At 36.4% G+C, this 12407-nt stretch overlaps 1 protein-coding gene across 7 annotated transcripts in view; it reads right to left on the bottom strand.

The window, feature by feature from the left end:
* Positions 1 to 12407, bottom strand: part of PPP1R9A (protein phosphatase 1 regulatory subunit 9A) — a 339158-nt gene that overhangs the window by 102295 nt on the left and 224456 nt on the right. The window lies entirely within an intron of this gene.

The raw sequence follows: 12407 nt of genomic DNA, 5'->3' as shown, positions 1-12407 counted from the left end.
AATACACTAAATGTCAAAATTTTTATACTTGGATGTTAGTAATTAAATATATTTTTAGAGTTATTTTCATGTTGTTTCAAATAAGACTGTGAAAGTATGCCTCAGTGTTCATTTATCACCCAAGTTATTTTTCTTTGGGAAATTAATCATTGAGTTGTAATCATTTTCTATATATTCTGGATACATATATGTTAGGTAGTTAGAATAGGAAAAAGGAGTCAAAAATAGTGATGGCAAAAAGACAAAGAAAGGAAAAAGCCCGGAAAAACAGAACAAAGGAAGGACCAAGAACCTGAGTGAGAACCTCAGATGAAGCAAACAGCCCTCCTGGCTAGCCCAGTTTACATCGGACAGGCTCAGGGGGAGGAGGAAAACATATAAAAAGGGGAGCCAAAATTAAGCCGCTGGCTTCTCTTGCTTCACTTCTTTTGGGCTGGCCTGCCCTTATACCTCGAGGATGTATTTTCCTTTGCTTGCCAAATAAAACTGAGCTGTATAACACTACTCCATTGCTTCAAATTTTTGCTGCAGTGAGACAGAACCAAGGAAATTACACACTCCCCTGACATATATATGTATTATAGATACAGATATACACACACAAATCATATATGTGATTTATTATATTCTCTCAATCTGTGGGTTGCCTTTTAATTTTCCTAAGTTTTTCAAGAAGTCCAAATTATTCTTTTTTAAAAGATTGCAATTTGTGCTTCCTACCTAAGAAATCTGCCTGATTTAATATTACAAAGATTTTCTCCAGTTAGGTTGGTGCAAATGTAATTTCTGTTTCAGGTGGTGAATTTTAGATCATTATAACTAGGCTCAAACACATTTTTATTAATCAAATAGGAATGATTACAATCAACACAATTTTTCCAGTGAGAAATAAGTTTATCACTGTGGCATAAAAATCTGTAGCTGGGGATTCAAAGAACTCTTGGAATGCATTTTCTGGATCCTGCTGATTGTGGAAGCATTTTCTCTGGAAAAATTGTCAAGATGCTTGAAGAAATGGTAGTCGGTTGGTGAGAGGTGAATATGCTGGAGGAGGCAAAACTTCATAGTTCAATTTGTTCAAGTTTTTAACGCGTGGTTGGACATTGTCATTGGGAAGAACTGGGCTCGTTCTGTTGAACAATGCCAGCTGCAGGGGCTGCAGATTTCAGTGCGTCTTATCAATTTGCTGAGCATAATTCTCAGATGTAATAGTTTCACAGGGATTCGGAAAGCTGTAGTGGATCAGACCAGCAAGAGACCACCAAACAGTAACCATAATATTTTTTGGTGCAAGTTGGCTTTGGGAAGTGCTTTGGGCTTCTTCTCAGTCCAACTATTGAAGTGGTCATCACCAGTTGTTGTATACAATCCACTTTTTGTTGCATTTTGCAATCTGATTGAGAAATGGTTCATTGTTGTTGCACAGAATAAGAGAAGAAGGCACTTCAAACTGACAATTTTTTTGATTTCTGGTCAGCTAATGAGGCATCCACTTTTTGAGCTTTTGCACCTTTCCAATTTGCTTCAAATGCTGAATGACTGTAAAATGGTCAACGCTGAGTTCTTAGGCAACTTCTCAAATAGCTGTAAGAGGATCAGCTTTGATGATGACTCTCAATTTTCACCGTCAACTTCCGATGGTCAGCAATTATGCTCATCTTCAAGTCTCTTGTCTCCTTTGCAAGACTTCTTGAACCACCACTGCACTGTATTGTACGTTAGAAGTTCCTGAGCCAAATGCATTGTTGATGTTGCAAGTTGTCTCTGATGTTTCATGACCCATTTTGAACTCAAATAAGAAAATTGCTCAAATCTGCTTTTTGTCTAACATCATTTCCATAGTCTAAAATAAACGGAAAATAAACAGCAAGTAAAGACTCTTAAGACTCCCTTAGACAGCAAGGAGAACAGCAAGGAGATCAAAACAGTCAATCATGATGGAAATCAACCCTGAAGGACTGAAGCTGAAGCTCCAATACTTCTGCCACCTGACCCAAAGAGCTGACTCACTGGAAAAGACCCTGATGCTGGGAAAGATTGAAGGCAGGAGGAGAAGGTGACGACAGAGAATGAGATGGCTGAATGGCATCACTGACTCAATGGACCTGAGTTTAAGCAAGCTCTGGGACATGGTGAGGGACAGGGAAGCCAGGTGTGCAGCAGTCCATGGGGTCACAAAAAGTTGGACATAACTTAGCAACTGAACAACAACAACAAGTCACTAGCAAAAAAACATAAAGCAAGAAATGTGCATTAAAATGATATATAACATAACCACATTTATTTATAATATATTCCAATATCAAATGGCAAATTTCAATAATACAAAAACCACAATTAACTTTTGTCCCAACCTAATATTTTCCTTCTTAAAGTGTTAATGTTTTGATTTTATATCAGGTAGGTGAAATCTTTCAAATTTATTTTCATGCATGATGTTTGGTAAAGGGGGGTTCAATATTTTCCAAATGGGTAGCCAGCTGTTTCAATACCATGTTTTGAAAAGACTATTCATTACCACCACTGAATTACTCAGGCACATTTGCTGAAAATAAATTGACCATGTACCTGTGTGCTGATTTCTGAACTTTTCAGTCTTCTGCATTGATGTATTTATCCCTGTGCCAATACCACACTGCCTTCATTGCAATACACTTAATCTTCAAACTAGTGCTGTGAGTTATCCAATTATGTGTGCCCTTTTCAAAACTACTGACTATTCTAAGTTATCTAAATAGCTACATAAATTTTAAAACTAGCTTACCAGTTTCATTTACAAAGCACATTGATGTTTGATTTGGGATTGCTTTGAATCTATAGATCAATTTGTGGATCAATTCTACTAATAATATAGAATTGTCTGATCCATGAACATAGTAATTCTCTGCATTTATTTTCAATTATTTCTATTGAAATACAGTTGACAATACTATGTAACAATATTACGTTAGTTACAGGTGTATTACATAATGATTGCATACATTATGAAAGATCACCCTAAGTCTAGTAACCATCTGTCCCCACACAGATTTACTACACTATTACTGACCATATTCCTTATTCTGTATATTACACCTTGACTTCCTTAACATATAACTAGAGATTTGAATTTCTTTTTTTAAAAAAGTTTTACTTTTCTTTTTTTCTAATTTATTTTTTATTGAAGGATAATTGTTTTATAGAATTTTGTCATTTTCTGTCAAACCTCAATATGAATCAGCCATAGGTATACATATAACCCCTTCTTTCTAAATCTCCCTCGCATCTCCCCCCCCATCCCACTCCTCTAGATTGATACAGAGCTGCCGTTTGAATTTCCTGAGCCATATAGCAAATTCTCGTTGGCTAACTATTTTACATATGGTAATGTAAGTTTCCATGGTACTTTTTCCATACATCTGACCCTCGCTTCCCCTCATCCCATGTCCATAAACCTATTCTATATGTCTGTTTCTCCACTGCTGTCCTGTAAATAAATTCTTCAGTACCATTGTTCTAGATTCCACATATATGTGTTAGAGTACGATATTTATCTTTCTCTTTCTGACTCACTTCACTCTGTATAATAGGTTCTAGGTTGATCCACCTCATTAGAACTGACTAAAATTCACTTCTTTTTATGGCTAAGTAATATTTCATTGTGTACATGTACCACTTCTTCATCCATTCATCTGTCGATGGACATCTAGGTTGCTTCCATGTTCTAGCTATTGTAAATAGTGCTGCAATGAACAATGGGATACATGTGTCTTTTTCGATTTTGGTTTTCTCAGGTTATATGCCTAGGAGTGGCATTGCTGAGTCATACTGTGGTTTTATTCCCAGTTTTTAAAGGACTCTCCATACTGTCTTTCATAGAGGCTGTACAATTTACATTCTTACCATTAGTGCAAGAGTGTTCTCTTTGCTCCATATCCTCTCCAGCATTTATTGTTTGTAGACTTTTTGATGATGGCCATTCTGACCAGTGTGAGGTGATATCTCATTGTAGTTTTGATTTGCATTTCTCTAATAATGAGCGATGTTGAGCATCTTTTCATGCATTTGATAAGCATCTGTATGTCTTCTTTGGAGAAATGTCTGTTTAAGTCTTTTTCCCACTTTTTGACTGAGTTGTATGTATATTTTGGAAATTAATCCTTTGTCAGTTGTTTCATTTGCTATTATTTTTTCCCATTCTGAGGGTTGTCTTTTCACCTGGTTTATAGTTTCCTTTGCTGTGCAAAAGCTTTTAAGTTTAATCAAGTCCCACTTGTTTACTTTTGTTTTTATTTCCATTACTCTAGGAGGTGGGTCATAGAGGATCTTGCTTTGATTTATGTCATCAAGTGTTCTGCCTATGTTTAAGAGTTTTATAGTTTCTGGTCTTGCATTTAGGTCTTTAATCCATTTTGAGTTTATCTTTGTGTATGGTGTTAGGAAGTGTTCTAATCTCATTCTTTTACATGTAGCTGTCCAGTTTTCCCAGCACCATTTCTTGAAGAGGCAATCTTTGCCTCATTGTATAATTATTGCCTCTTGTCAAAAATAAGGTACCCATAAGTGCATGGGTTTACTTCTGGGCTTTTCATCTTGTTCTGTTGGTCTATATTTCTGTTTTTTTTTTTGTCAGTACCATACTGTCTTGATGACTGTAGCTTTGTAGTATAATCTGAAGTCAGGAAGGTTGTTTCCTCCAGCTCCATTCTTCTTTCTCAGGACTGCTTTGGCTATTTGGTGTTTTCTGTGTTTCCATATGAATTGTGAAATTTTTTGTTCCAGTTCTGTGAAAACAGCCATTGCTAATTTGATAGGGATCTCACTGAATCTGTAGATTGTGTTTGGTAGTATTGTCATTTTCACAATATTGATTCTTCCTACCTAGGAACATGGGATATCTCTCCATCTGTTTCTGTTGTCTTTGATTTCTTTCATTAGTGTCTTATAGTTTTCAGTGTACAGTTCTTTTGTCTCCTGAGGTAAGTTTATTCCTAGATATTTCTTTTTCTTGGAATGGTGAATGGGATTGTTTCCTTAATTTCTCTTTCTGATTTTTCATTGTTAGTATATAGAAATGCAAGTGATTTCTGTGCATTGATTTTGTATCCTGCAACTTTGCTGAATTCATTGATTCAGTTCAGTTCAGTTCAGGCGCTCAGTCATGTCCGACTCTTTGCGACCTCATGAACCACAGCACGCCAGGCCTCCCTGTCCATCACCAACTCCCGGAGCTCACCCAGACTCACGTCCATCGAGTCAGTGATGCCATCCAGCCATCTCATCCTCTGTCATCCCCTTCTCCTCTTGTCCCCAATCCCTTCCCCAGCATCAGAGTCTTTTCCAATAAGTCAACTCTTCGCATGAGGTGGCCAAAGTACTGGAGTTTCAGCTTTAGCATCAGTCCTTCCAAAGAAATCCCAGGGCTGATCTCCTTTAGAATGGACTGGTTGCATCTCCTTGAAGTCCAAGGGACTCTCAAGAGTCTTCTCCAACATCACAGTTCAAAAGCATCAATTCTTCAGCAGTCAGCCTTCTTCACAGTCCAACTCTCACATCCATACATGACCACAGGAAAAACCATAGCCTTGACTAGACGGACCTTTGTTGCCAAAGTAATGTCTCCGCTTTTGAATATGCTATCTAGGTTGGTCATAATTTTCCTTCCAAGGAGTAAGCGTGTTTTAATTTCATGGCTGAAGTCACCATCTGCAGTGATTTTGGAGCCCCCAAAAATAAAGTCTGACACTGTTTCCACTGTTTCCCCATCTATTTGCCATGAAGTGGCAGGACCGGATGCCATGATCTTCGTTTTCTGAATGTTGAGCTTTAAGCCAACTTTTTCACTCTCCACTTTCACTTTCATCAAGAGGCTTTTTAGTTCCTCTTCACTTTCTGACATAAGGGTGGTGTCATCTGCATATCTGAGGTTATTGAGATTTCTCCCGGCAATCTTGATTCCGGCTTGTGTTTCTTCCAGCCCAGCGTTTCTCATGATGTACTCTGCATATAAGTTAAATAAGCAGGGTGACAATATACAGCCTTGACGTACTCCTTTTCCTATTTGGAACCAGTCTGTTGTTCCATGTCCAGTTCTAACTGTTGCTTCCTGACCTGCATACAAATTTCTCAAGAGGCAGATCAGGTGGTCTAGTATTCCCAGCTCTTTCAGAATTTTCCACAGTCAAAGCCTTTGGCATAGTCAATAAAGCAGAAATAGATGTTTTTCTGGAACTCTCTTGCTTTTTCATGATCCAGCGGATGTTGGCAATTTGATCTCTGGTTCCTCTGCCTTTTCTAAAACCAGCTTGAACATCAGGAAGTTCACGGTTCACGTATTGCTTAAGCCTGGCTTGGAGAATTTTGAGCATTACTTTACCAGCATGTGAGATGAGTGCAATTGTGTGGTAGTTTGAGCATTCTTTGGCATTGCCTTTCTTTGGGATTGGAATGAAAACTGACCTTTTCCAGTCCTGTGGCCACTGCTGAGTTTTCCAAATTTGCTGGTATACTGAGTGCAGCACTTTCACATAATCATCTTTCAGGATTTGAAAGAGCTCAACTGGAATTCCATCACCTCCACTAGCTTTGTTTGTAGTGATGCTTTCTAAGGCCCACTTGACTTCACATTCCAGGATGTCTGGCTCTAGGTCAGTGATCACACCATCGTGAGTATCTGGGATGTGAAGATCTTTTTTGTACAGTTCTTCTGTGTATTCTTGCCACCTCTTCTTGATATCATCTGCTTCTGTTAGTTCCATACCATTTATCGAGCCCATCTTTGCATGAAATGTTCCCTTGGTATCTCTAATTTTCTAGAAGAGATCTTTAGTCTTTCCCATTCTGTTGTTTTCCTCTATTTCTTTGCATTAATTGCTGAGAAATGCTTTCTTATCTCTTCTTGCTATTCTTTGGAACTCTGCATTCAGATGTTTGTATCTTTCCTTTTCTCCTTTGCTTTTTGCTTCTCTTCTTTTCACAGCTATGTGTAAGGCCTCCCCAGACAGCCATTTTGCTTTTTTCATTTTTTTCCCATGGGGATGGTCTTGATCCCTGTCTCCTGTACAATGTCACGAACCTCATTCCATAGTTCATCAGGCACTCTATCTACCAGATCTAGGCCCTTAAATCTATTTCTCACTTCCACTGTATAATCATAAGGGATTTGATTTAGGTTATACCTGAATGGTCTAGTGGTTTTCCCTACTTTCTTCAATTTAAGTCTGAATTTGGCAATAAGGAGTTCATGGTCTGAGCCACAGTCAGCTCCTGGTCTTGTTTTTGCTGACTGTATAGAGCTTCCCCATCTTTGGCTACAAAGAATATAATCAATCTGATTTCAGTGTTGACCATCTGGTGATGTCCATATATAGAGTCTTCCCACTGATTAGCTCTAGTAATTTTCTGATACTATCTTTAGGGTTTTCTATGTACAGTATCATGTCATCTGCAAACAGTGAGAACTTCTTCTTTTCCAATCTGGATTCCTTTTATTTTTTTTTCCTTTTCTGATGGCTGTAGCTAGGACTTCCAGAACTATGTTGAATAATAGTGGTGAAAGTGGACACCCTTGTCTTGTTCCTGATCTTACGGGGAATATCAGTTTTTCACCACTGAGAATAATGTTTGCTGTAGGCTTATCATATATGGCCTTTACTATGTTGATGTAGGTCCCTTCTATGCCCATTTTGTGAAGAGTTTTAATCATAAATGGGTACTGAATTTTGTCCAAGGCTTTTTCTGCATCTATTGAGATGATCATATGGTTTTTATCTTTCAATTTGTTAATATGGTGTATCACATCAATTGATATGTGTACATTGAAGAATCTTTGCATTCCTGGAACAAACCTAGCTTGCTCATGGTGTATGAGCTTTTTGATGTGTTGCTGAATTCTCTTTGCTGAAATTCTGTTGAGGATTTTTGCATCTATGTTCATCAGTGACATTGGCCTGTAGTTTTCTTTTTTGTGTGTTGTCTTTGTCTGGTTTTAGTATCAGGGTGATGGTGGCCTTTAGAATGAGTTTGGAAATGTTCCTTCCTCTGCAATTTTTTGAAAGAGTTTTAGAAGGATAGGCATTAGCTCTTCTCTAAATGTGTGATAGAATTGTCCTGTGAAGCCGTCTGGTCCTGGGCTTTTGTTTTTTGAGAGATGTTTGATCACAGCTTCAATTTCAGTGCTTCTAATTGGGTTGCTCATAATTTATATTTCTTCCTGGTTCAGTCTTGGAAGACTGAACTTTTCTAGGAATCTGTCCATTTCTTTCAGGTTACCCATTTTATTGCCATATAATTGTTCATAATAGTCTCTTATAATCCTTTGTATTTCTGCATTGCTTGTTGTATCCTCTCCTTTTTCATTTCTAGTTTTGTTGATTTGATGCTTCTCTCTTTTTTTCTCGATAAGCCTGGCTAAAGGCTTGCCAGTTTTATCTTCTCAAACAACTAGCTTTTAGTTTTATTACTCTTGACTATTGTTTCTTTCATTTCTTTTTCATTCATTCTGCTTAGATCTTTATGATTTCTTTCCTTCTACTAATTTTGGGGTGTTTTTTTTTTTCTTCTTCCAGTTTAGGTGTAAAGTTAGGTTGTCTACCTGATGCTTTTCTTGTTTCTGGAGGCATGATTGTATGGACATAAACTTCCCTCTTAGGACTGCTTTTGCTGCATCCCATAGGTTTTGAGTTGTCATGTTTTCATTGTCATTTGTTTCTAGATATTTTATTTCCCTTTTGATTTCTTCAGTAATGTGTTGGTTATTTAGAAACATGTTGTTTAGTTTCCATGTGTTTGTGTTTCTTTCAGTTTTTTTCTTGTAATTGAAATCTAGTCTCATAGCATCGTGGTTGAGAGAAGATGCCTGATATGATTTCAATTTTCTTAAATTTACTGAGCTTTTATTTGCAACCCAAGATGAGGTCTATCCTGGAGATTGTTCTATGTGCACTTGAGAAGAAGATGTTTTCCTCTGCATTTGGATAGAATATCCTGAAGATATCAATGAGATCCATCTCATCTAATGTATCATTTAAGACTTGTGTTTCCTTATTAATTTTCTGTTGTGATGATCTATCCATTGGTGTGAGTGGGGTGTTAAAAGTCTCCTACTATTATTGTGTTACTGTTAATTTCTCCTTTTATGCCCATTAGTGTTTGTCTTATGTATTGAGGTGCTCCTATGTTGGGTACATATAGATATTTACAATTGTTATGTCTTCTTCCTGGATTGATTCCTTGATCGTTACGTAGTGTCCTTCCTTATCTCTTGTAATATTCTTTATTTTAAGGTCTATTTTGTCTGATATGAGGATTGCTACTCCAGGTTTGCATTGCTTCCCATTTGCATGGAATATATTTTTCCATCCTCTCACTTTCAGTCTATATGTGCTGTGAGGTCTGCAGTGGGTTTCTTTTAGACAGTATATATATATATGGGTCTTGTTTTTGTATCCATTCAGCCAGTCTGTATCTTTTAGTTGGAGCATTTAATCCATTTACATTTAAAGTGATTACTGAAAAATATGTTCCTACTGCCATTTTCTTAATTGTTTGGGTTTGATTTTGTATATCTTTTTTCTTCTCTTGTATTTCTTGGCTATATAAGTCCCTTTAACATTTGTTGTAAAGCTGGTTACATGGTACTGAATTTTCTTAACTGTTGCTTGTCTGAAAAGCTTTTGATTTCTCCATCAATTTTGAATGAGATCCTTGTGGGGGTAGAGTAGGTTTTTTCCTTTTCAATACTTTAAATATATCCTTCCAGTCCTTTCTGGCCTGCAGAGTTTCTGCTGAAAGATCAGCTGTTAGCATATGGGGTTTCCCTTGTATGTCACTTGTTGCTTCTCCCTTGCTGCTTTTAATATTCTTGTGTTTAGTCTTTGTTAGTTTGATTAGCATGTGTCTTGGCTTGTTTCTCCTTAGTCCTATCCTGTATGGGACTCTTTGTGCCGCTTGAACTTGATTGACTATTTCCTTTTCCATGTTGGGGAAATTTTCAACTATAATCTCTTCAAAAATTTTCTCATACCCTTTCTTTTTCTCTTCTTCTTCTGGGACCCCTATAAGTTGAATGTGGGTGTGTTTGATATTGTCCCAGAGGTCTCTGAGATGATCCTCAGTTCTTTTCATTCTTTTTTACTTTATTCTGCTCTTCAGAATTTATTTCCACCATTTTATCTTCCAGCCCACTGATTCATTTTTCTGCTTCAGATATTCTGCTATTGATTCCTTCTGCAGTATTTTTAATTTCAGTAATTCTGTTGTTCTTCTCTATATGTTTATTCTTTAATTCTTCTAGGTCTTTGTTAATTGATTCTTGCATTTTCTCCATTTTGTTTTCAAGTTTTTTGATCATATTTACTATCATTATTCTGAATTTTTTTTCAGGTAGTTTGCCTATTTCCTCTTTATTTATTTGGACTTCTGTGTTTCTAATTTGTTCCCTCATTTGTGTAGTATTTTTCTGCCTTTTCATTATTTTTTCTTAACTTACTGTGTTTGAGATCTCCTTTTCCCAGGCTCCAAAGCTGAATTCTGTCTTCCTTTTGGTTTCTGCCCTCCTAAGGTTGGTCTAGTGGTTTGTATAAGCTTCCTACAGGGTGAGATTTGTGCTGAGTTTTTGTTTGTTTGTTTTTCTTCTGAGGGGCAAGGCTGAGTGAGGTGGGAATCCTGTCTGCTGAAGATTGGCTTTGTATTTTTGTTTTGTTTGTTGTTTAGATGAGGCGTCCTGCACAGGGTGCTACTGGTGGTTAGGTGATGCCGGGTCTTGTATTCAAGTGGTTTCCTTTGTGTGAGTTCTCACTATTTGATACTCCCTAGTTTTAGTTCTCTGGTAGTCTTGATGTTGGAGTCAGTGCTCCCACTCCAAATGCTCAGGGCTTGATCTCTGGTCAGGAATGAGGATTCTATAAGTGGTTTGTTATGGCATTAAGTGAGATTAAATCAAATATCCAAAAATGAGAAACCAAAGGTGAAACCCAGACAAATGGCAGTTATAAAATCAGGCAAATAATAATTAAAATAATGGAATATACACATTCCCCCATGAGCAAAGTCAAAACAGTCCAACAAAAATAAAGTACAGTAGATTGGCCTGGAGAACAAAGTAAATCAAAAATTATATTTACTAGTTAAGAACAAAACTAACTAAAGTACAAACTGGAAAACAAAACTAATGCAAGGTGCCAAGTGGGGAATAAAGCAATGAAACAAAACTAACAAATATGTTGAGAGGAAAGGAAATAAAGAAAAGAAAGAAAGAATAGATATGCAAAGTTAAACAGAAGTAGATGAAAAAGATTTATATACATTAAAGATTAACTTCAAGGGGAAGAGAACAGTAGGAAAGGCAAACAAAAGAATAAATGTAGAAAAAATATAATAGGTTTTTTAAAAATTAAAATTATAAAAAAGAGAAAAGAAAAAAAAAAAAAGGAAGAAGAAAGAAAAAAGGAAAACTCCATAGAACTGCAAAAGCCCAACACAGAGTCAGAGGTTTATAGCAGCAATAAAAAGTGTGACTGAATAGACACATATATGTATACACCCATAAGCAAAATCAAAACAGCTCAACAAAAATAAAGTACAATAGAATGACCTGGCAAACAAAGGAAACCAAAAATTGTATCTACCAGAACAAAACTAAAGCACAAACTGGAAAACAAAACTAAAGCAAGGTGCCAATTGGTGAATAAAGCAATGAAAATAAAACTAACAAAATGTTCAGAGGAAAGGAAAGAAAGAAAGAATGGATATGCAAAGTTAAATCAAGGTAGATGAAGATTTATATACATTAAAGATTAACTGCAAGGGGAAGAGAACAGTAGGAAAGGCAAACAGTGATAAATATAGAAAAAATGTAATAGGATTTAAAAAATTAAAAATTAAAATTATAAAAAAGAAAAAAGAAAAAAAAAAAACAGAAGAAGAAAGAAAAAAGGGAAAAAGGAAAACTCCACAGAACTACAAAAGCCCAATGTAGTGGCAGAGCTTTGTAACAACAATAAAAAGTGTGACTGAATATACACGAAATTTGCATTTCTTAAAACCTTCAGCTATTTAGCTGTGTGTGTGTGTGTGTGTGTGTGTGTGTGTACCACTTTGTCTTTATCCTTTCACCTCATGTTGGACACTTAGGTTGCTTCTATATCTAGGGTATTGTAAATAAAGGTCCAGTGAACATTTGAGTGCATATATTTTTTTCAAATTATGGTTTTTATTTTCTTCAAATGAATACCCAGAAGTAAATTACTAAATCATGTTGCAGTTGTATTTTTAATTTTCTGAGGAACTTCCATACTGTTTTCCATAGTGTCTGCACCAATTTACAATTCCACCAACAGTGCACAAACATTCCCTTTTCTCCGCATCCTCATTAACACTTATTCGTTGTCTATTTGCTAACAGTTATTCTGATATGACATCTCATTGTA

This window comes from Bubalus kerabau, chromosome 8 (assembly GCF_029407905.1).
Source record: "Bubalus kerabau isolate K-KA32 ecotype Philippines breed swamp buffalo chromosome 8, PCC_UOA_SB_1v2, whole genome shotgun sequence".
NCBI classification, from domain to species: Eukaryota; Metazoa; Chordata; class Mammalia; order Artiodactyla; family Bovidae; genus Bubalus; species Bubalus kerabau.
This window is presented reverse-complemented; position numbering and strand designations above follow the sequence as displayed.